Source organism: Chaetodon trifascialis, chromosome 23 (assembly GCF_039877785.1).
Source record: "Chaetodon trifascialis isolate fChaTrf1 chromosome 23, fChaTrf1.hap1, whole genome shotgun sequence".
Classification (NCBI taxonomy): Eukaryota; Metazoa; Chordata; class Actinopteri; order Chaetodontiformes; family Chaetodontidae; genus Chaetodon; species Chaetodon trifascialis.
Genome location: NC_092078.1, coordinates 9,947,810 through 9,969,608, shown reverse-complemented (window position 1 = coordinate 9,969,608; position 21,799 = coordinate 9,947,810). Strand labels below are relative to the sequence as shown.

Here is a 21,799-nt window from a genome sequence, read left to right as displayed (position 1 = left end):
ATGGTTCATGTGACACATATTACTCCTGATGTACTTAGTGTCTGCATGCATTAATATGTATTGCATTTCTGCAGGGAGGAGAAGTGGCAAATGTGCTCCTTACAATTCAAGAGTGAATTAAGCTACAAGGATCATTATTTAGTCACATTTGTTGCAGTTGGGCTTTGGATATGGAAATATCTAAGTTATTCCCATTTCAGCCTTTTAGTTAGAAGAGGAGTCGTTAACAAGGTCCCTGATGACAAGTAGGTTGATGACCCAGGTGTCCACCAGTGTCTCTGTCAGTCATGACAGCTCGAGGACTGGGTAGCAGTTACGCTGTCACTGGAAAGACCAGCCTCCCCCTCCCGCCTCGCCATCCGCTTGTACATTGGTCTTGCCTGTGATGCTGAGACGCCACGGCACAATGGTGGCAACTGTAGGATTTCTTAGAGGGGAGCCACAAGACTGTAATCAGTCATTATGTCAGAAGCGAGCCCCGTGAGCCCTGCTCCAGCTCATTCAGCCAAATAATAAGCAGCAGATAACGGTGCTGGCGCGCAGGCAAGAACAGAGCCCCCGCAGGCGTGCGAGAAAACGGGGGGCCTACTCCTCTCGTCTGCCCACGCAGGGACGTCACCTTGGTTCAAGGGCTGGATCGAGCTGCTCATATGGCAGACTGAAAATTTCGGATTGTTATTCAGAGCCCTCCCTCCAGTTAATGGAAAACACACCTTGAGGTGCTAACAGGGAGTGTGTGGAATCAGTCGAGAAAATTACCCTTAGTGTTCTTTGCGCTTTAAAAAAATTTTGTCTAATGATTGCAAGCAGTAGTTTGCTTGGGTTAAAAGTCGGGTGAATATAAACGAAGCTCAGGCAGCACTACAGTGGCAAAGGCAAGACAGGCTGCTCGATGGTATTCCCAATATGAAGTGGATATATTGATATGTTTATTTTTTATGTACGACTACTTAAATTTATTGCTTTTTTTGGATGCCGATAATACTTTATATTGTGTGCGTCCTGAAAAAAATGTCCCATTTTCTGTTCATATGATTACTTTTTGTAGTTTTTCATTCCTCGTTTTGAATTTTCATTAATTTTAGACATTGAAAGCCTGCCTGTGTCTACATAAAGATTGGTGGACTGTGTAAATACCAGAGATAATGATGGAAGCAAATCCAGCACTTTATCGTTCTATCCCTGACAAAGTCTGCTGTGAGATGTTGTCGATACTAACTCCAGAATTTCTAGCCCCAGATGGATCCAAATGAGCTTTTTTCAGCATTTGTAAAGATATTCTTGCGATGTTTAATCATTCATGTACCACTGCAGGACTGCTGATCTTGTGCTATTGAATAAAACAGACACCCTCCCCCTTTTAAGCCTCATCCCCCCCTCCCCCACCCACATGGAGTTTTGTCATTCCATAACAAGGGTCACAGTCTCCCATTGTCTCGCTATGGCATTCCTCGGCATGGTAGTATTGACTGGTTCTGCTGGGTGAGTGGTGCCATATAACATCCATACATCATTGGGAGGACAGAATGACAGACAGTGGGAGTTGACGTGTCGGATCGTCCTCTCCAGGCAACTGACATCCACTCCCTTCCTGTTCTCCACAGTGATACTCTATCTTCCAACAGAGGCTGCATTGATAGTGGCAATCCCTCGCTTCCGCACCTTGCTGGTGCACTGTGACATGCTCATGATGTAAATTTCTTATGGATAGCGCCGGAATAATTCTGCTTCCTTAATGTTTTTTTACGATTCTCAACTCATAACATACAGAGTCAGAGATATAAATATTATTTGCACATCGACGGCCACATTATAATTGGTTCACTACTGTATGCATGCACAGATTGATAGCTAGATTAATCTCATCAAAATGTTAAGCTTTTATAATCTTCTCATGGACCCCTTTTACCCTCTCATAAATAATAAATGTAGCTAAAAGTCAGGCTGACACAGAGCAAATAGCTTAACACAGTAGCATGCTAGTTCCACATGGAAAATATGAAACTGCAGCATGCCACCAGACAATGAGCTCACTCAGGTCAGCGGAGGTCAGCCCTTTATGGAATTTCTGTCCATAATGATTAATAAGTTAGGTGTAGTTATTGCTTTGGAAGTCATCAGTGGAATGTGGGAGTTAAGCTGTAATCCTGTTTCGTTACGCCTATACTTGCAATCTCTCTTTTTTGATGCATTGTTCTCTCTCTTTGTTAATTGTGTGCGCTATATGGCCTCTACTAATGAACAGCCCATTATTGATTGGTATAGACTACAAGGACTGCTTTGTTCCACGATTTCTTATCAGTTCAGTCTCTCCCAAAGAGGTGTTGAAGAGCTGCGTCCCACTTTTTTTGGCATCTCCTGACCAACACTCCTTTTAGCAGGGGTTCTGTTGTCGCTAGTGAGACCTGTGAAAGGTTGGGTTCCTGTAATCTTGTTTATGTTTTTGGTCAGTTGTAAGCCTCCCTAAGCCAGCTTTGTGTCAAACACAGCTGGAGAGGCCTTTACAATTGCAGCAGAGCAGAAATAATTGGTCCAGCAGCTTGATGCAGTCATGACACACAGGTAATTTGCTAATTTCTGTCTCTCAGCTGGTGTTATCAGCGCAGGAAGCTGTGGTTTTTGGAAAGAATGTGGAGAAATTATTTATACTCGCCATGTTGCTTTGGTAGAAATGCAAATTAAGCAAGGAGAGCAACTTGTCTTAAAGAAACTTAAGTTTGGTGTTTGTGCCCTTTCGCGTTTGATTGAATCTTCAAGAATAAAAATCTAATTGTGATTGCAGTAATTAGACATGACCCCCTAACATCTTAAATGAAGTATCCCCACCACTTTTTCCCTTGCCGGCTTGGTTGTTTCCTGCTGTACGGTATCTATCGTTTCAAACAAGGTGCACAAGCTCCCTCAGTGAATTGCCACAGACTTGTCAATAACCTGACCTCCCATACAATCAGCATGAGTCCTGCATATGTGATGCCATCACAGTCCCAAGAGATGCCTTTTCCCCTGAATTCAGCATGGATGACTTTGAGCAGGCCACCTCCAGCTGATGGGGAAATTTGGATTGGAAAGTCGGTAGAAGCCACTTTTAATTATACTGGCAGCAAAGGATGAAATTGAGCAGGAATGAAGTGCTTTTTGTGCATCGATTTTTCTCTGCATCTGTGGACGCACTGGAGAGAGGGAGAGACAATTGTAACCTTCCCTATCGCTGCACTGCAGGCAAACAAGGGGGGCTCCATGCATGGCCCTTTTTTTCACTCTTATTTTTAATACAATGAGAGCATGTACATCAAACCATCCTTCTCATCTAATTAGGAAATGCCATTGAATTGAAAAGGAACCAAGGCAGGTCTGGAAAGAGGCCACACGAGCACTTTACCTTGATAGAGTTTTGATGGTTTTTGTGATCTGTTTTGACATCTGACAAACTTTGACCAACCTCCGGTGTGGATTTTTGTAACTTGGATGACAAGGTGTGGCAAAGGCCTGTTGATGGTTCTTGGAGCTTTTTCTACAGCTTTCCCCCTAAGGATCTCTGCCCATTTCAGGTGCTGTTTCCAGTAATCTTAAGCCTTTATTTTGGCAGAATGTCACCTCACCTGGGTATCGGGAGAGTGACTGCCACCTTGACTGCCCTCAGGTCCCTGCAGGATTCCTGCCTGACTTGACTGCTGCAGATGACTCCGGACTATAAAAAGATCAGTTACTTTGGAAACAGATGACAGCCTGGCTTTTGTTTGCTTGTTTTCAGATGACGCTTCCTCCTGTTTTCTTGAGAACTTCCCCTGACCGCGCGCTTTGCACAGTCACACCAGCAGATGCGGCAATTCGTCATGCATAAGAAACCCCACTCCGGCAGCCATCTGTCTCCTTGTGTCTGTTACCACGCACTGGCAGTTTGTTTTCGTACCCATTACCCATATACAATTTTAATGGCATGCAAAATATGCTGAACCAATCTTGTGACCTCCGTACCTCATTCTAAAGTCTCATTCCCGACCTATAGATGACCCAAGTAACAGAAACCAGAAAATATACTGACTGTCATGGTATATCGTTTCTGAGACTTGTGGAATGGTTTGCCATTTGGTGCCCCACTATAGTATTACCTCCACTTGATAGCTGGAATGAAGTATTATGCCCAGTTAAAATTACATTTGACTGCCCCTACCTGATTCTTAGATAGCCTAACAAAACGACATGCCAGGCCATAACAGGTAAAAAGCAAGGAGGTCAGAGGGATCATTCCAATTCTTCTGGTCTCTGATACTAAATTCATGAGTCATTTCAACAAGTCACTTGACAATATGTAAACCAATTCACACTGATAAGAATATTTAATCAGAATGGTAAAAGGTGTGAAATTAGACCGACCCCGCTGCCCGACAAGAACGTCAGTACGACACAATTCTGCCAAATCCTGGAAGATGTCTAATGCCAGCATTTTTAATATTCTTGCTTTCTACACCTACAATATGGTTAAGATTAGAAAAGATTGTCCTGATAGGACATTATTAGGGTTAAGCAGTTATAGTTTGGGAAAGATTGCAGTTAATAAAAAGACGAGCATCAATTAGATGGCTGTGAGTGACAAGTTTGCACAGTGTTTCCTCTAGGATTTTTTTCAGCAGTGGGGGCGGGCCCTCCGGGGAGCCGTGGTGGCATAAACAATGACACTAGACTGCAGATTTTACTTTTACAACCTATTTATTGATTGGCCAGTTGAAAATTGCTTTTTAAAGGCTGAATGTCTGTGTGTGTGCATGTGTGTGCGCGTGTGCTGCATCTGTAACCCCCGCTCCTCCCCCTCCTGCTCAGTGCGTACACACTGACCCTACGTTTACACGTAGCAGGGTATTTTGGAAAACAGATATTTTAGCCCCTCTGTTTTCAAAAATAACATCGTGCACACATCGTTTTCAAAAATGTTGTCATGTCATGTTACATGAACCCGGATAAATACGCTGTCGAGCGCATCATAACTATGCCAAACCTATGGGCGCGAGTGTAAACATAGGTCACTCACATGACGTTAAGTATTTTCAGTCGCATGTTGTGACATTTCGGAACCTAAAATACTGTTTAACTCTGTTTACACGCCAACACATAACTGGCGTTTTCGGAAATCTCCACTTTGGCCAGAGTTTTTAAAAATCATCGTTTTTTTCCGTGAAAAAGACTCTGTTTGTGTGTAAATGAGAGGCCAAACCGCATGAAAACATATGTGTGTTCCCTATGTGTAAATGTAGCCTGAAGCCACCACCCATCATGTAGTTGACCAATCACGTGCAGCTTGAACGGAAAAAAAGTCGAGAAAAAAACAAAAACAAAACAAAACCAAAACCAAAGTGGCTCCGGCTCCTGCCTCCGATCATTTACTTCAAAGAGTGGCTCTAAGAGCCGTTTCGTTCGCGACCGACAGCTGTCTTTCTCTTCTTAGAGAAATATCTGAACAAGCTCATCTGAAAATGCAGTCAGCAGTTACATCATGGCGTGTAGATATTAGCTTAATGCTATCAATTAGTTTACTCATGTTAGCGACACTGAGTTGGCACCAGGCCCAATTAACTTAAGCTACCGATATGTTATCTACCATTAGCTGGTCATCAATATTTTTGCGAATGTCTATTTAACTTGTAAAATCTATTATGAGTTATCTTAAGCTAATCAGTCCACCTTTTCTCCGGTAAGTCGCTGCCCTATTTTCCAAGACGACACTCCTCTGACTCTCTGACCTGGTGTATGGGTGCTTGACGTGATGTCACTTTCAAGGCCACGCTCTCGTGAGTAATTAACGTCAGACTCTGCTGTGAAGGTGGAGACATGCAGCGGTGGTGTTTTTGCGGCAATTACAAAAAAAAAAAAAAAAAAAGTTGTGGCAATGAATCTGTACTTGCAACATGCTCAGTCAGACAGTACCAGCAGGAGATTGTTGTGAATATGCTAGCTGCGTCAAAGATCCTGGTTTCCTTTAACATGCATTCCTCTTTCAGTTGAGCATTGGTCACATCACACTGCTGCTCACCTTTTTCTGGTTTCCTCCCACCTTTTTGTCCTAGCATGCCTTTTCAGATGACTAAATTTAACATTTCTGGAGACGGTCTGCCATTGATGGTGTATTTTGGAGGGCTTTGGTGTAGCAAAAAGGTTATCTATACCTTACTCTACACTGTCAGAAAATACACAGACTTTTTCAAGCCCTTTCTTGCAATTATAAGCACAAACACACCTTGAATCCTCACATTGTGACCATGCATTAGCGAGCCTAGCCTCTGTGTCTTTTCCCATCCATTCAGCTCAGTCACATTTGCTCATTGCAGGTGGCCTGATGAGAACATGGCCCTTATCTCTCCCTGTGCCCAAGAAGAATTGAACACGTTTCCTCAGTCCATATTATAAACCTTAAAGCAGTCGATTGCCGAATTCTATCACATCAGCCACTAGCATGGAATAATGCAGTGCAGGTTTTCAGTGATAGAAAGATGCCTATCATTCTTTGCTGGGCTTTTACTCTCCTCAGGGCAACTTGTTTAATATGACTCTACAAATGTGATTTAGTGGGCAGATAGCCTTGGGACTGAGGGGTTGCTGCTGCAGAGACCTCTGCTGTGTAGTATATGGTGACAACGTATGTAGGTTAAGGTTATCTTGCTCATGTTGGATATGTTGTAGAACGGAGGAATTCTTACAGAAAAGGTGTGGATGAGGTCGAGTTTAACGAACAACCGCCAAGGCTTCTTGCTTCAGCATCAAGGGCAACAACATAGACAACAAAGCTTTTTGCATTTCCAGATGATCTCACAATTTTCAGCTGTTTTTTTTCCTTCTGTGGTAATTTGTTGCTTATTCCTTTTGAGCGGACTTGTCCTTCCTGCATATATCCTGAAAGCATTCTCTCTCAGAGCATCGAATTCATGCGACATGTTTTTCGTTTACTCTCATCTCACCCTGTCTATATTCATCCTCGATTCAATTACTTTTTGGTTTCAGCAGAGACTCCTTCTATACTATATTGCTCTCTGATGCGTGTTGCTACCCCACAGATTTATGTCAGAGCTGAAGGATAGCTGTCCAATTTTCTGCATGGATAGCAGTGCTGGTGGCATGGTATGTGTTTTAAAAGCTCTTGTCAGATATGCGTTAAGGACATATGGACCACACAGCCATGTAATTCTTCCACACACTGGCCATTTCTGTCACATGCTGTCATTTGCTTGTGTATCATCATGATTTGTCATGCAAGTTCCTTTGGTTCTACCTAAAACTGAGCATCTGAGTTTATGTGTGTGTACATTGGTATGCACTGGGCTGGATTTGCCATAATTCAGTGACTCTGCCAATGCATGTAGTTGAATTACTCAAATTGCCAGATCCCCCCCCACCCACCCACCCATTATTAATTTCAGAGTTTATAAAAACTTTGACCAGCTGAATAGTCTCTTTTTTCATTCTTGCAAATGGGGAATGAATACCAAATTGGAATTTATTCAAACCAATTACATTTGTTGTTGGAATTTTTAATTTTTAGCAGAATGGCTGGTGGAAATTGGTTTTTGGTCATGTTCTGAAAAGAGAAAAAGTATTTTTCTTCTTTCAATGGCTTCCTTTCTCTTGACAGATTTGGCACATACTGTGGATAAAAGGAATAAAAGCAGACTGCTCTATATTATAGGGTGTCGTATATAACTTCATAATCATTTATTCTGACAAGTCTTCACAGAGCTTCCACTCTTAGCTGATATAACATCACTGCGTTTCGAACTCTTCACCTTTTGAGACCTGCAGCTCCACATTAAACCTAATTTTTGTCCTCAGTAGTCAAAGGTATCTCAGCAGAATCTGTCCACAGATGAAACTGTAGACAACCTAAATCCGTCACGTACCAGTGGACAGCGACCCAGCATGGGGTCACACAGTCCATTATTGCGTTGATGCAGTTATAGTTATGTCTGTCTTTGTACCCACGGTGAAAAGTTGACATGCCCCCAGATGACCGCCCCCTCCTCACAGGGGTCCTGCGATATCTCGGTTGTCTCCTTCTAGGCCTGAATGGGCACATTGTGCTGCTGCCCGCTGCCGCTCTGCAGACCACTAGGTCCTCCACACACACCTGTCAAGCCATGTCCTTGGCGCCTTGGGTACTGAGACACTCCAGAGCCCCCCTGCTGCACACATGGTTATTGAACCCTTGCACACCCATACAAACACACATACACACACACACACCTAAAAGCAGCCACATATGAACAAATAAACACATGTGGTTACGCTAACCTCTTTAAAGACTCAGACATGAATACACAGAGACATACACAATTGAATTTCACATAAACACAGAGCATGCATACATGCCCTCTCACACACACTGCAACGAATGCACACACACGCACAAAGACCTGGCTTTATTGGAAACACACCTCAGTCCCCTTGCCTATGCTAGGGTTATATTCAGTGTGTAGCTCGGCTTCAGAATTCAGAAAGGGTCAAATTCCATATTTGTCAGGGTGGGAAGGGCAAGGGCACAGAAGCGTGGTTGAGGCGCACACGCTTGCACATGGAAACAGCATTCAGAAGTAAACTACCTGTAACTCGATCCAGTCCTTCAATCAGTTGCAGGTTTTCTGTTTTTGAGTTGAGAGGGCAACTCCTGGGGGACATTGGGTCCTTCCCTTGTGTGGAGCAAATGTGTGCTGTTAACATTAGTGCTAAAATGATTGAAACAAAATCAATTGGCAACAGTTGTGGTCATTGATTAATTGTTGAGGTTATTTTCTTAAGAGAAAATACAATATCTCAAATGTGAGTATTGGTTTGTGGACCGTTAGAGATTTGTTATTTTGTGGTCATTTTGGACTTAATTATGGATATTTTTCATTATTTCGCTACATTTTATACACCAAATTATTCATCCATTATTTGAAAAAAGGTTGACTTCATTTCAGTTTCTGTAATTTGAGAATTGTATCAGTTTTTTTTTTTATATATATATATATATGTCACTCTAAACCATATTTTGAGTTTTTAACAGTTTTTGGCCAAAATGAGCAGTTTAAAGATAACACCTTTTGCTCTGAGAACTTTCATTTCACAGACTAAACAACTGCTCCGTTTATCAGAAAAACGTTGATTAAAAATGCTCATCGTTGCACCTCGGGTTTTAAGTGGCCTGACTCATTTTGAGAGCACGATATAACTCATGGCCGTTGAAGGTAATCCTCTTTTTTGATGTCTTGTAGCTCTCATCTCAAGTACATCCTCTGTCCCTCCGAGCACCTCTCCGCGGCAACCTGCCACAGAACAAACGCGCCTCTTTGTGTGGCATTACCATCACAGAAAAATGCTAAACGGTTGATTGTACATGCACATAACGTGCACCCTCGTGAAGGACCTATGGTGTCAAGTCCCACAAGTGTCACCCATACAATTTTCCCCTCTATTGACTTTTATGTTCTGCTGCAAGGTTGGTCATCGTGGTGGGAATATGTATGTATGACAGCCATGATTATCATAATGATATTTCCCTGCTAAGGTAAACAGCTCCGTGGCCCCAAGAGAGGAGGAAATGCCCATGTGAATGTATGCCATACTGACAGCTTATTTTTGACGATACATTTCATGCATTTAGCATTGGGCACCGCAGACGTAAAGCTTTTTAAGAGTCGTCTCTGAGCTGGGATTGGTGATGAGATGATGTGATAACATAAATCTCGCTTTGGTTTAAGAAGAAATCTAAGGCCCGAGGACGACACAAACATGATATTTGCATAAATATTCAAACACACGAGCTTGCATACACCCACGGATGAAAATTTAAAATGGAGGTGTGGGGTACCACTTGCTGAATGCATTATTCTAGAGGCTGTTTGTGTTCATCACCTCTGTCTTTTGTATGCTTCCACAGACACAGGCAAATGGACACAAACAAGAACACACTCATGCATACATTAGTAACCTACAGACTCATATCCCAAGGTTCATCCCTTTCCAATTAAGGCCAATTAGGGCCTGTGTAAAAGGAAGTCTTCAGGGGAGGAACTGTAGTGTTTGCTGTTCTGCATCCCACATCACCTCTTCTCATTGGTATGCCAACACAGAGCGTGAGAGAGAAATGGGGACTAATGGAAAAACATAAAGACGATGATAGATGAAGGGAGAAGAAATGTGAGAAAAAGAAAAGAGAGAGTCCACGACAAATGGATTCTGAGAAAATGACAAGGCAGAGAATTAGAGTGAGACTAAAGGATGAGAGAGCAGACATGTAAATATGCATTATCTTCTTGCAGTTGCCAGCAAACTCAGTCAATTGCTATCAGCTTGCCTGAATTTAATGTGACCCTTGGGGGTAGGGATGCTGCCCATGCATTATAAATGCTGCCCATTGACTTTGGTCTGTTGGCTTTTCCTCCTTTCCGAATGAGCAGTCCCTGACTGGCTATGATAACATTGTAACGTCATTTGTCCAATTTACATTTCGTGAACACAGGCCTGGTTTGTATTTCACACTTTGATGCTGCGATGAATTGTTGTCAGTTGCCTTTACGTTTTCATGGTGTCGCTGCGACTAAAACACTTAATATATGCGGACTCTTCCTCACCGTTTGAGCGCTGTAATAGTTACATTTGGGGGAAGTCATGGTATGTTATACTAGAAGTGCGCTTTACCTTAGGGTGCAAACTAAATCTTTATGAAGCCTGGTTATTTCTGTCTCTGAGAGGAGCTCTTTTGAAACTCTGTATAGTCTATGAAATAGCTGCAAGTCGTCAAACGAGCACCAACAGTGCACACTGCACACTGCACACACAGGAGTATGTCGGTTACTCAAGGCTGACTCTACCTCTCTACCTGAGGCTGACTCACAGATGCCACCATTTCAATACATTTTCTGTCCATTAGCCATATCTCCTTTGCCTTTGGCCTCAGCGCGCACAGGCCGGCTTGTCAGTTACAGTGTCACAACCACAGGGTCGTTTAATTTAAAGCCCCACTCCGCCGATTAGGGCTTTTGTTGTGAGCAGCCGCGACTACTGTAACGCGGGTGTTTGGGTCAGCGATGGGCACAATAGCTTAGTTACTCTCGCTGACTTCCTCACTATTGCCTCTCTCTCTCTCTTTCTCAGCACATTTTCCACTTGGCTGATAAAATAAGCCACTCTTTGATGAGCTTTCGGCAGGCCACGGTGCCGTGCCTCAGTAAATGCTTTTATAGAGACACACCACAGGCTGTCGACTTGGATCAGTCATACAGCGGCTGCATGCGTCCACTCTTTTCTCCTGCTGTATGTTCTTTTGTCTCCCGATAGCAGGTTATTTTTTTTTTCTTTTTGACACGCAGATGATAAGCCGGCTAATGTATTTCAGGGATGCCATCAGACTAGAATATGCAACTTTTCGCCTTGAGGCAGGAAATGTATTGTTAGTCCTGCCCTGCTCTCTCTTCAGCTGGTCAAAATCACGCCCCTGCACGATTCATCATGATTAGTTGTCTACCTCGAAAACAGCATGAAGCCCGAGGGCGAGGTAACCAACAGCTGCAAAGCCAACACAGGCTGGAGAGGAGCAGAAGGCGAGTGCAGCCCAAATAAAAAATATTGATGATATTCATTGTGGGTTTGGTCTTTGGTCTTTTACCTTTTGTTAGAAGCAGCTGCATTAAGTGTTTAATTTGATTTACCTGGAAGTAGTTGGGGAAAATCCTGGATTATTTTGTAGGCTTTTGTTAGGTGTGTAAATGCGTGTTGAGATTAAACACATTGTGCTTTCATCCAAGAGTTTTATATACGTATTTATGTATGTATACGAATGAGGCACGGTCCACAGAGGCCTGCTCCAACACCTTTGATGAATTCAAACAGTTCATCAGCGTCAACGGAGACTTTGTAGGCTAATTGAGACAGAGAGGTCACCTGATTTATTTGTGTGCTTTGAAGGCAATACTAGTCAGCTTTAAGATTGTTTCTCCACAGCAGATTATGTGAACCCATGATACCCCCTTTGTTCACCCTGCTTTGTTGAGATTTGTTGAATTGAACATTACAAATAGAAGCTCTCCATCTTCCATGGCAGAAAAGCATTGTTACACCCAACGTTACTGCCGGGCGTGGTCAGCAATATGGTCCGTTGCACTTGTGACCACACTCAACAGCGATGTCCAGCGCACTGTACGACAATGAATCACTTTGGGGGCGTGAAATCAGATTTGGGTGTAAGTTCATGGCAGTGGAAGCAGAAGAGTCAGCCTGTGTTTCATCACTTTGTAATTTAGAAAACACTCCTCTCACCATGGGAACTGAAACACAGAGCACAGTAGATAATGTGACCCAGAAAAGGGCCAAGGACTCCCTTCCGAGGAACATTTTGTGTGTGTTACTGCCATGAAGCTACACGCGGTTCCTCCCCTTGGTTTTGTGCATTTTCTGCGATGGGGAATCATTCACTTACAGATATCAAGTGATCCTGGCTGGCTTACTTGGCAGTCCGGCAAAACTCTTTCACATCATTTTCTGCTCTCTGTAATATCCTCAGAAGCTAGTGAAAAGTTGATAACATGATGTAAAACCGAAATCCCACTGTCAGTTTTCATCTCAGAGCAGTATTCCCAGCACATGAAAGCCATTCCTTCTTTTTCTAGCATTAATTTAAACAGCCTTTAATGTACTCTGAAAGATTAATCAGGAGAGATAAGCTAAAAATAAACGATTAAAAATAAAATAGAAAATCAATCATCATCAAAATTGATCAAAACTATTGTTTTTTTTTGTTTCAATTTTATGACAACAGACTGGCAAGAGCTGTCAACAGTAGCATTAGCTGCTGTTTAGGAAATAGGAAAAACATTGTATATGTGTATTATATACATATAATTTTTGTTATGTGACTTGATCTAATTTTATTCCCACGCTCACAAGATAAGTTCTGGTGCAATCATATATTTTTTAATAGTACACATACCACAAATGCAATTCTCTACTTCAATATCTAGAAAGTTGAATAATTTTTCTGCTCAGAAAAAAGTGCAGTCTGATATTTTTCTTGAATTAAATTCAGCCCAAATGCCAGCTATACGGTGTTGGAGTATAAACTCAACACAGCCCTGAGTAACTCTGCAGTTATGCTTTCATTAATGAGCAACCTGGCATTAATAAGCAGCTATCTCTCACAGTGTCACATTGGGTCATCCATGCTTGTACTTCAATGGAGTTGCATATCTCCGGAATGGGCATCCTTGTAGTAATGGTGCAAGATTGCCTTGAGTACCTGGAGCTGCCTGGTGTACATTTCTCTGGTCCAAATCCCTTTGAAGATATTTTGGAGGCTTCAGTTCTCAACTCCTGCCAGTACTTTAACACAGATGATTAGAAGAGAGCAGGTTTGAATTGGGCTCTGACAGTGTTTCTGCTCACTGAGGAAGATCAGGGAGAGGAGCCGTGAATAAGGCTTTTATGAGAGGTAAATGTGGAGAAATTAAAGATTTGTACCATTACTCTAATTACTGTAAATTAGGTCTGGATCCAGTGTAAGCTGATGATGAAAGCCAACTACGGGTCATTAAACTGTCCGGAATGTAAATTTTATTTTCTGTTGTCTGTGAAATCGCTCTCCCTTTGTGCAGCAGTTTGTGGTCAGGACTGTTACAATATTGTGTGATTGTGTTCTTTTCCAAACACTTGCAGGCCTGCTAAATGACTGGCAGATGCTCTGTTGACCAAACTAGCTTTAGCGGTTCAGCTGAATTGACCTACGGCATCTGCTTTCTCCTCCAAAGTCTCAAATTTGATCAAACATAATGAACAGCAGATTTGATGCAGCACGTCCCCGGCACTTGTTCAGAAGCCAAGATCAGTCGGCCATTGTGCCCAGATGATATCTGGAAGTTTGGCAATATAATTGAGTTTTTTTTTTTTCTTTTCTTTCGAGCATCTCTGCACAATTTGGAAAAAAAAGAAAAAGAATCGTTTTACTCAGTATGCTTTTGATCAGTAACACACATGCACAATATCAAACCTGATAGTAGCTACAAATTGTCATAGACTTTGTATGTCTGTGCTTTGCTTATGACTTTTAAAGCACGTGCCAGTGCTATTTAGAGATATGTTGATGTGTGACAGACAACCCAAATGTGTTAGGAATAAAAAAAAAAGTGTTTTTTAATTTAGTGCAATCAAATACCTACCTAATTTACATAATAAATACAGTGCTAGTGATCATTTTTGGCTTATTATTTCAAGACCTTAACCTGCTGTAGACACCTCAATTACAAAAGCTTTGGTGCTCATCACTTTTATTTTTGCAGGTGAGATTTAATTAGGAATCAGGTAAAGATAGTTTGCATCACAATAACAAAAGGGAGTAAGGTGACATGTTTTTCAGCACTGAGGGTGAAGAAGAAACAAGCTTTTCAATTCCACTGAATACAATTTGAATTTACCTCTGTGAAACTGTTCATGTCACTCATTAATTCAGCCATAATTAAATGTAACCACTTCACCTGTGCACGCTGGCAAATGCCCAACAAAGGTTTATAGTGAACCTGAGGAGTGAGAAACGTAATGAGCAGGCTGACGGGAAGGCTGGAAGGGAGAACGCAGCGCATGCAAAAGGCAGATTGATACAAATGCGACGAGGCAGAGCCGGAGAGCAAAATGTGTGAGGGGAAAACGAGGCGGTCCAAAAGGTGACTGGGGGAAGCAGTCATCAAAATGCTAATGCTGTATGGAATATTTACTGCGGAGTGTTAATGCAGTTTAAAACAGGCTCTTTGTCCTGCAGCCCATCAACAAGCCCCTGTTGGGCCCTAATAAATCAGCCATTAAAATCGGATGTGACCTGAATAGCACTTCATACAGCAGCGATCACCAGTGTGGGAACCAGACAACAGCTGAAAAATTTATGAAGATGCCACTTAATGATGGTCGACCCAGAAGAGACCAAAAATACAGAGTTTGTGTGTGATGCGACTGTGACAAACTAACACTTCTGGCATTCAAAAGTAATTATTTTCAGGGGTTTTAAACTAAATCTATGTCCTGGATGTGCACAGGCCAGTTAGTGGTGATTTAAAGTCATGTTGGCAGACAATAAAAGTTTCTCCTGCTGGACTTTTTAATTATGTCCCCTGACACCTATTTTGAAAGGATAAGTCAAAGAATAAGCCATGTTTTAATGACTCGAGACTACTCTGTTCCATCTCCTCACCCGCTTCCTCTCTCTGTTTCCTCACAGGGCAGAACATGGTTTTATTATCTGGATTTTTGTGACATACAGGAGAACGCTGAAGAATCACACTCCTTCTCACACCAAGGTACTGTACAGTTTTATCACCACTTCTGTGACCGTCGGACCCGACAAAGCGGCCTGAAAATGTGTCATTACATGTCATGAATACAAAATAGATACCAGATCAAGAGCACCACAAGCAGCCCCCCCCATCCCCACCCATGAAGAGTATTCATGTGGGCCAATTGGGCTTGTTCTTTGTGTGCAATATGATGTTTATGAAAATGATTCATGATAGGTACTCATCATCATATGCAAATCTGTGGGACATCACTGGTACGCCTTTAATTTCTGCCGCCGGCGACAAAGAGGGCTTTTTTTGGTCGGTAACCATACGAATCTACCGAGCATGTTTGGATTCCATCCCCTGATGCAAATGATGTTTTCACTGTAATCATGCAAAAGCGCAGCTGGCTTCCATTTCTCTTCGCCTCAAGTCTCTTGCTCCTTGCACGCCCCCCCCCCAACCACCAAAACCTTCACGCACCAAGCTGTTTTTCCTCTCTCTGTCTGTTTGTCATTGTTGTCTTCTGCAACCCTGTGTTTGCTCTCTGCTTCTTGTACTTATCTCCTTTCCCTTTCCTCGCTCACTTGTCGTGCCAGCTAAAGCCCTCCCCCTCCTCATCCCATTGATAGGCACACACTTCCCTCTCCGCCACCGCCACCTCCACCTCCACCTCCACCAACCCTCTCCATACTTAATGGAGCCACCAGCCTCTGTGCCTCCTGTGGTGAGCCTGGATTGAATTCAATTAGGCAGATTGTTTGCCCTCCAGAGTTTACTGGTGGGCTCCGTGGATGATAGGTTTGCCTGCTGACGTCCACCCTCCTCACCCTCCTCCTCCTCCTCTGACACACACACACCTACACATGCAAACATGCCCCGCTGCATCCATCTAACTCATTTCCCCTTCATCCAGCTCAATGCAGCCTCCTCTCCTTTCCTCTTCTCCTAACAGCTTCCCTCCGGCGGTGCATATTTTTGTGCGTACATTGTTTACATTGCTTTTCTAGCCCCTGTTGATGTTTTTATGTTTGTTCACGCCACTGTATTGTATGAGATTAAATTGTAAAAACTGTGTTATATCACCTTTTTGATAAGGCCTCAAGGCCACATTTTCTCCAAGAGGCCGTTTCATGAGATCTGATGGAATGGGAGATTTCAGAGGAGAATAATTGGAAACTACATTTGAACTCAATCCCAGCAACAACATTCCAGGATAATCCCATTTTTAGAATTAATTTGCCACTTCGCCGGCATATCCGCCACAAAAGAAAGGACGGTAAATGTTGCTGACATAGGAGGAATGGTCACATTAGAGGCAAGGTGAAAATAGAATTGTGCTGTCATTTGAATAACATTGAGAGCAGCAGGCGGTTGTTATGCGCCGCGCTGGCTCGTGCTTTTTAGATATGAAGCACAAGAACGGAGCCTTGGTCTCCGTTCTGTGCAGGAACGCGTTTCAGCAAACTTGTCCTGCAACCCGCTGCTTTCCTGTGGGTGACACGCTGCGAGACTGTGTACTGGTGCTCCTCAGAAATCAGATACTGTATTAGTGCTGAAAGATGTCAAATGAATTAAAAGGTGGGGATTACTTTGATGATAAATATCCGAATTTAACCTGACGTGGAATTGCAACCTTCATCTGATGTACCTACTTTTGCCTAATATGTGGTCACTGTGGATTATATCTAATCTGCTTTTGGGGGATGTTGTTGGGCTGAGGAAGGCAAAAATCTTAATTTACAAGAACAATATTTTGTAATGAGCGTACAGATTACAAGGTTAGGCAGTAAGTAACCTTTAAATTGAAATCTAGAAATCTGTTCAACGACAAAGCTTTTCAGCCGTGGTGGGGATTATGAACCTCCACACCCTCCCACAGTGCTTTGCATACCCAACACGGTTGCCCATAGCATCAGCCATTCAAGTTAGTTTGACCATAATGGCCTGTGATGACATGAGCCCTGCCAAGTTTTGGTTCTGTTATCTTAAAGCCCTGCCATTTGTTTTCATAGTGCAATCCTGCCCGGACTTCTCGAAATGATGCAAAACAGCTCATTTGAATGGGAAAGGAGCGAAATCCTTTTGGCTGGTGTCAGCAGTGTTCTTGAATTTGAGTCCTGTCCAGAGATAGTTGACTTTGCACGTCTTTGTTGTTGTGTCCGGTTACTTGGGCAACTACGGTCAGCACCAAAGCAACCTGGCTCAGGGATACAGAGTGTCGAAAACCCTCTAAACGATCGCATCATTTAAAAGGCACACATTGCTTGATGTAGTGCATGGCTGATAATGACAAATTTGTTGACCCTCCGAGTAAATTGGTGTTGTCTTGACAACAGCAACCTTCTGGAAATGCATTTGCTCAGACATGTCTGTGGTCATTTTGTCGCACCAGGTGGACGGTTCATGTGGGAACACTCCTGCAGCTGCATGGAAATGTCACTTAGTCATCTCATCTTCATTCACACACTTGTACAGTGGGGGTTGAGGGACGAATATTGTGCATATTGTTTGCTAAATTCTTATTGTATTGTTGATTTTAACCTGAAACAAATGTACTTAAATTCATATCTGTGGTCTTTAAGGAGTAGTATTATTTAAGCCATGGGGCATACATGAAGGTAGATTCGCACAGCAGCAAACCACAGTCGGACATTCATTTCCTGTTTTGCTCTGACTTGTGGAGATATCTGTGTATGTGGTGGCCACACTTGATCAGCATATGTGTGTACATATCGGAAATGTGCGCGCTTAATGAGATGTTTGCCGGGGCACTGTGCATGTCCGTCCGCTCCACCTCTTCCAATGCAATATTTATGCATTCAGTGGCCCTGCATCGCTCTCTGGAACTGCAGCATTATGGTTGAAGAAGCAGCTTTTCTTTCGCCCGTGAATTTGCATCCATGCATTTTTAAGACGCGCATATTGCGTATCTCACAAAGGAATATTAATATACCAGACAGCGCTAAGAGGGCTTCTCACACATTCACACAACTGTAGAAATCAATAGTTTGGCTACAGTCAATTTAAAAGTTAAAAGAGGTTAAAGGAATAGATCAACGTTGTGGAAAATAGCCTTTTTTCCCCCAAGAGTTAGACAACAGCTGGTTAGCTTAGCTTATCTTAAACACTTCAACTGCGAGCACCTCTTCTGATCTTCTTTGTTGAATGCATACCCCAAGAAGTCACTGCGATTCCTATGGCATTGTTCTAGTGGAGTGATTTCCAGAAAAATAGACTTTTGTACCAACTTGTAGTTTTTCTCTCTACCAATCTGTCTCTCCCACACACACACACAAACCCACACTGTTATTGCCTGTCACAACCCACCTCAGCGGTCTCAGAGGACCATGCAGGTGAATGTCTCACTTGTCTTGATTGGTAAGAGGTAAGAGTGCCTTCAACAGTGTTGCCCCCCCCCCCCCCCCCCCTGCCTCCGAGTCTGATGGAGAGACCGGTAAATTTGGATGGAGCTATTTCAGTATGAGAAGGGGTTACTGGGATGTTAGCGCAAGTGTCTCGTCTTGTGCCCAGCTCCTCTCCTGATACCTGCCCTGACAGTTTGGGTGTCTTGATAAAACAACACCCTTGACAGCAAACTCACACAGCAGCTCTGTGGTCTCTCTCCATCATCTTCTGCCAACTCATCCTCCCCTTCCCTTCCCACTGTATCTCTCTGTTGCCCCCACCCCTCCCCGCCGTGACCATTTATGCTAATTTGAACGAACAGGACGATCTGTTGATGACGATTAGATTCAAGCGCCGCTTGCACCTCTGGGGCTACGCTGATATCATCTGACATGACAGAAGAATCCAAAGCAGCACACTGGCCCTAATTTGAAAGACACTGATGTTATTTGAGCTCTAAGGCATTGGGTTATAGATATGGTAAGTGGATACTGCAGTCGGTCTTTGCAGTCACATGCTGATTTAGTGGAAGCTGTTCAAATGTATATAGTCCAGAGAGATGTCCACTACCTTGAAGCGTTTTTCCTCTTTGGTTTTTGTAACACTGAGTCTCCCTTGAACTTGGGCTGCACCCTGTCCAAAGCTTCAGCTCCAGCAAGGTGTGCAGCTCTAATCAGCCCTGTTTGATGTGTGGAGGCAGCAGGCTTTACGGAGGAGCCAAGATCTCTTAGGACATTAAGGGGAGAGGAGAGGGAGGAGAGGAGGAGATTACTGCTGGTCTTTTTATAGAGGATCACTCCATCTTGTCCTTTTTAGCTCACTCATTAGTTCTCGCTTGCCCCCCGAGGGTGATTCTCTCTTTCTGTCTCTCACCAAGACCACGGCCACTTCCTTCACTTTGGCGAAGAACCTGTCTGGCGATCAGTTAAACCAAATATGATTCCCCAGCCTTTTCCGTCATTATCAAGTCACAGTCAGTAGGCGCTTGTGTGGTCGGGGCTACTCCTGCTCTGGCAGGTATGAAAAACAAAAATTGGCCCAGGAGAGGAAAAGGGAGACAGATGAATAATGATTGCACATGCTTTCTTTTGTTGGCAGTGGAGGCTGCGGAGACCGTGACGCGCATTTTCTTCATTTTCCTCCCCCAGTTCCTTCCATTTCCTGCCTCCCTATGGCTAGTACCTGTGAAATCAGACATCCCTCCGTGCCCGTCAAAAAATAACCAACACTCTGCAACTGGCTGTCAGGGGAGTTCACCGCCTTACAACCGGCGGACACGCTGAGGTAATCAGAAGTTGTCAAAAGTGAAGTGTCCTCTGCTATGACTGAGTGTGCTCTGTGTTTGCCTGTCCAACATCAGAGCTTTGGCTACAGTGTAGGTGTACTAATGGCCTCTTTATCAACGGGGATCATTAAATAATGTCCTGCGACTGCATATTTGGCAGCAAAAATTGTTGTTTAGCAGAGGAAAATGGAGACACAGATGGATAATAGGAGCCTGTTGTCACCGCCAGCCTACCGGCCAACCCAGTTGTGTGATGGAGCGCTTTCATACACTTTCATAACCTCTTATGATTATACATCATTTTCAAGTACACCGACCGCTGTTCCTTTCACATATTCCCGAGTGGTTTATGAAAATTTAATTTACATATTTGTTCTCCATATGCACGGCCTGCTCCTTAGCCCCTCAGAGGGGAAGCGCCTGTCTTATAAAAACACAACCAGAGAAATTATTGATTTGCATCTGTTTATCCGGAATGAAGCAGAGCACCTCCCTGCTGTCAGCCCGGCGGTCTGGATGTGAGGATCCCAAAGGTGCCATCCCACCCGTCTGTCCTTTTTACGGTGGCTCTAAACCATGGACAGGGGCTGCAATCTGTTTCTGCCCTCCCTTGAATTTTATTTACAGCCCCAGCCTGGCAATAAAGCCTAAAATTTATGGCTTACTTTTTAATTAGAAATAATGTCTTGTAGAGTTTAAGTGATGGATGGTTTAATCAATATATAGACTGCGGCTGGCCCTATGATGAACGTCGCTATTGACAGCGTGCAGAGTAGCCTAACTTAACACTTAGTCTTTCAAAGAAATATGCAGTGTTTTGTTTGCTGACGGAAACTGTACACTGCCCCTCTCTATGCCTCTCCTCATTCTTTCTCCTTCCATTTCACTGTCTCTCGCGACTCTGTCAACACTTTTTCTCAACAGGCAGCGTTTTCTCCAGAATGAATCAAGCTCCCCTGTCACACTGTATTTAGGCAATTATTTTACCTCAGTGAAACCCCATTGTGTTGTGTGCCACATTTGTTCAGGTTTAAATAAAATAAGTGTTGAAGGTGGGTTCTCATGAATGGAATCTGACAATCTGGAAGGAATGCAATTCTTGAATAGGTAGAGTTTTTTTTTTATGGGTAAAACTATTTCTTTTTTTCCCCCTCAGGTTGAGAGAAAAGAGAGAGCAGAAAGCATTTTCAAGTAGAATAATTAAATAGGAATCAAGTCAATGGGATTTGTTTCCTGGCGCCGTGGATGATTGCGTAATATACACCAGGGATGGAATTATGGTACTTGACAAGTGAAGTTCAATTTTGTCACTTGTGGCTTATTGTGAAGTGCTCAAACAGGGTTGTGTGGAACTCAGTGTGGATGCTAATTTAGCAGACAATTCCAAACCAGGATCAGAAATTTGAGCAGTGTTTCAATTCTCTGTCGCTACATGAAAAATGTCATTTTGCCACAGACAGATTTCAGCACGGAGGTTGCGATGATCTTCAAGAAATGTCGGACTGTCGCTGGGCAGATTTCGTAACTCATGAAATGAGCTATTACACTTATGTCTCTGATTATCTGATTAATCAATCAGTCTATAAAACCTCAGAAAAAACATCACAACATCAAATATTTTCGAAGCTGCATCCAGCAGTTGTGGCATTTTTGCTGCTTGACTTAAACAATGAACTGGTTTTCAAACTTGTTGCAAAATGTTTTTTGTTGATTCATCAAAGACATTTCTCTCATGTTGATAAAAAATATTTTAAGGCTGGTATCTGTAGTATTTGAAAGATTTTGGACTCCTAATATGTCAAACTTATGCTTAGAATAACCTTTAATA

General features: G+C 43.0%; 1 protein-coding gene across 1 annotated transcript in view; it reads left to right on the top strand.

Annotated features, from left to right (window-relative positions):
- LOC139351437 (adhesion G protein-coupled receptor L3-like) overlaps nt 1-21,799 on the top strand; it is a 206,991-nt gene that overhangs the window by 9,278 nt on the left and 175,914 nt on the right. Inside the window, exon 2 of the mRNA XM_070993321.1 lies at nt 15,221-15,299. The gene's annotated coding sequence lies outside the window, so the exon portion shown is untranslated. The remainder of the gene's footprint in view (nt 1-15,220; nt 15,300-21,799) is intronic.